A 4,166-nucleotide genomic window follows, 5' to 3' on the forward strand; every position below is an offset into this window, starting at 1 on the left:
TTCCCGGCGGCGCGGCGGCGGCCGGAGGATCACGGGACGGCGACGACCCATCGCCGGAGGTCGAGGGGGAGCCGAAGCGCGTGATGATGGGCGGCGGCGGCGCTTGGAAGCCGAGGGGACTCAGCCACGGCCCGCACGGGTCCGGGCGGCCGCAGGAGCTTCGGGTGGCGGCCGGCGGTGGTCGGGGATGGCCAGGGACGCGCGCCGGAGGTCGCCGGAGGCTGAGGGATGACGGCGCTGCCGATCTGGAGTGGCGGCGGCTCGCGGATGCCGAGGTCTCCCATTCTCGGTCTGGGTGACCGCGGCTGGCCGCAAGGAGCGAGGCGGCGCCGGCGGTGCGTGCGGGCGGCGACGGCCGGCGGGGACGGCGCCGGGGAGTTCCAGGAAGGTGGCGCTTCCAATCCCGAGCGGCAGCAGGGCTTGGAGAAGGAGATCCCGCTACCTCGGCCAGATCTACTCAGGTTTGGCCGCAACTAGCCAGAGCGGCGGCGACGGCGCTCGGGGGCGGCGGCGACGGCGCCGGAGGTCGAGCCACGGCCGAGGAAGAGGGTCCCAAGGCGTGTGGGTGATTCCCTGAGGTTTTCGGCTAAGTTTGTTGAGGCAAGATGGAGAGAAAAGGTGAGAGTAAGGTCGGGTTGGCTCTTCCGGCGGCCGGGGCCTGCGCACGAGCAGGGCAGTGATGCTCTGAGGTCGGCTAGGGCTAACTGGGATAGCAAGGAGGCTAGGTCTAGGGTTTCCATGCATGAAACCCTAGGTACACTATATATACCAAAGGTTACTTTGCACCAATGTCCTCCAAAACTGAATATTTACTGCCCAGTCCCTCACAATGCGTGTATCACGCGTGTACGCACCTCGATAATCAATCTCACGCGATTCGGTACATAAAATATTAGATCTTTTCGCGATTTAACCGTTTTGCCAATTTGACGTCTCAGCGATAACTTTGCAATTACTGGAGATCCGTCCGTCGGATTTTCGATCCGACAGCACCATTGCGTTCGGCACGTCGGGTGCATCGAATCTAGCATTTTGTTTCGTCCGATTTGANGTCCGTCGGATTTTCGATCCGACAGCACCATTGCGTTCGGCACGTCGGGTGCATCGAATCTAGCATTTCGTTTCGTCCGATTTGACCCCCGATTCATGACGAAATCCGTCCGCTCTCCAATTTCAAAAGCCACACACATATATCAATGTGTAATCCCGCTAAATCCTTAATTCAAATTCAAATTTGAGTCTCCTACCACTAGTAGGTACATGTAACATCCCTCACTTTACTCTAGGTCACATAAACAGATCACGAGGGGTGTCAAAACGCAAGAATAGCGAAGACCAAAAACCCTCTTTTTGATAAAACTCATTTTTCTCAAAAACCGTGCATCGAATCGGAAATCCATCAGTGCCATTAGTTCCAGAATAGCTGATCCGATCGAAACGAGCTATTGGACCGCTATGAACGGAGTCCGATACGCGCCGAAAGCCAACTCTACTCCGTGGCTTCACCGGAAAACCGGAGTTACTATTCACTTAAGTGAAAACTAATAATCGCGTAACTTCTCCGTTTTAGCTCATTTTCTCCTGAAACTTGACGAGTGCTTATGTAATTAAATTACACACATAAACATCGTCAACAGAGAGTTTAGTTGCACTGTAAAAATCTCAGTCCTTACATTGAATCTCAGATATTACAACATACCCTTAGCCTTAAATTATCCAGGAACTAAGAAGAGCTAAAATCTCAAATGGAAGAAAAATTATTGCATGCACTAGATAAATAATTACACCTCACAGGCCACATCCGAAGATCCCTATGATAGACGTCTCAAAACCAAGATTATCATCTAACTCATTGGACGTGTTTTATAACATTTCAAATACCTAGGTATCATAAACTAATATATTTTATGTTACATTTGCTCAGATAGGAAGAAGAAGATTAGAAATGGAAGTAGGAGTAGAGTGAGTAAGGGATTCAATAAAGAGAGAAGAAAAGGGGCATAGCTTTTCCTTACTGAGGCTTTAGATTTGAGTAGGTCGGCCAGGGAGATCAAGAGGTTAGGAGTAGCCTCCCCAGGCGAGCGCAGCACGAAGGCTTCAAGAACTTGATTAATTAGCCTCTCTCTTTTTCTTGCTGTCGTACGGCCTCAAGAGGAAAAGACCGGCCACCTTTTAATTAGACTTTCTAATTAATTTTTGGCCACCACACTTTCAAGCCGTACGGTTCCCATGCATACATATACATGTATGCATTAGTTAAACCCTACTCTAATTCAATGTAATCATTGAATATAGAGTCTTGAATGGAAACCAATCCTAGTCCACTTAGGTTCCAACTTAAATTAGGATCCACCAAAAAAAATCCTCATGAGATCCTTTCTATTTTTTTCGATAGACCCGGTGCATCGACTAAACCAATAAAAAAAGAAGGCATATCTTTAACAACTTTCTAAGATCAAAAAAGGTGTTATCGGACGGAATCAAATTGCTAAACCAAAAAAAAAATAAAGAGTAATAAACTAAGGCTTCTTGCTTTCTTGTTCTTATTTGCCTTATTTGTTCTTTCTATTTTGCTTGTGAATTTTGTCTATTCAAGGTCGAAATCGAGGATTCGAGATGGAGAGCTCTTACCAGCGGATCAGAGCACCTAATCGAGAAGCGGCACTACTGAGAGTTCCGATCGGATAGCTGGTTAGAGGACCACCCTCCTGGGGCCGAGGATGTCAGCGTCGATAAGGGACGATCACGGTACAGGATAAGCGAGGTCGTATATAGTGAATCGGAAGAAACGGTAGGCTATTAGGGGATGGCATTGGAGCTTCGAGAGGACGCGGAGGAAGAAGGAGAACGGGAGGAGTAGAGGTCGAGGAGAGGGTGATGAGAGCGAGCGCGAGAGAGACCCCGGGAGGGATTTTTTTTTTTTTTTGAGAGAGAGAAAGGTAGCATGCTACCCGTTTTATTTACATTTTTAGAAATAAACTTAGCTAAAAATGTGAATCAATTAGGATTCGAACTTGGGACCTCGAGTACCAACCACCAAGGGCATGTTTGTTTGGGTGGAAGTAGGGTGGAAGTGGAGAGGAGGGAAGTTGTTTTCGCCCTAAATAACCACTTCCGTTGTTTGGTTCGCCGTAAAAAAGTTACGGTCAAAACTCGAGTTAACCTCAAATGGCGTAATTGACTTCGCCCTATCGTGGGCCGAAGTAAATTACGGTGAAAAGAAAGTGAAGAAAGAATAATAAAATAATATAATAGATAAAAATAGTTATATTTAAATATATTTAATTATGTTATTAATTATTTTCTTATTCAGTTAACATCTAAAATATGATAAAAATTAATTAGTTAAGTTTTAATATTTTCTTTATTTAGTTTGTATATTTAAATATGATAAAAATTAATTAATTAAGTATTAATATTTTTTTACTTTATTATTTTATTATTGTATTACTATGATTTATGTATAAAAAATAATTTAGTTGTTTTAAATTAAATTTTAATTATATAAAAATATAATTATATTATTTTTATTTATAAAATATTTATTATTTATATATAAATTATAGTTTAATATCGTACACTTCCTATCAAACAAACAGCAGAACTGATGGAACTTCATTTTCATAACTATGAAACAAACAGTAGGAAAGAAGTAGTTTTCACCGAACTCCACTTTAACCCAAAGTCCAGTTTCGGTGAAACAAACATGCCCCAAAGCCCTTTGCCACTTATGCTAGAAGAAATTTTTTTTTTAGAGTAGGGGGTGTGGGGGTGTTTAATAGAAAAATATTTTATTATATTTTTTATTGACCATTAATAAATGATGCAGTGTGATTGATACATATCTCGATTTGAGGAGGTGGAGAGAGGGGGAGTAGTTGGGAAAAGAAGGGTACAGGACGGGGTGTTGCGAGGTGCATTCGTGTAAGGTCGACGCAGGGGAGCGGCACGGTGGAACGACCCAGCCAGATGTGATCGGGAGCTGTAATGGGACTTAAAATAGATATATTTAATATACAGTTATTAGACGGTAACAATACATAGGTTAAACTAATGCACCTGGATATATAATTTCATAATAAATGATAGTCTATTCGACAATTGTCGCTATTAATTTGCCACTTAATATCTATATTGTTGTAAATGGATGCACATAAGATGTATAC

The sequence above is a fragment of the Ananas comosus genome, linkage group 16 (assembly GCF_001540865.1).
Source record: "Ananas comosus cultivar F153 linkage group 16, ASM154086v1, whole genome shotgun sequence".
NCBI classification, from domain to species: Eukaryota; Viridiplantae; Streptophyta; class Magnoliopsida; order Poales; family Bromeliaceae; genus Ananas; species Ananas comosus.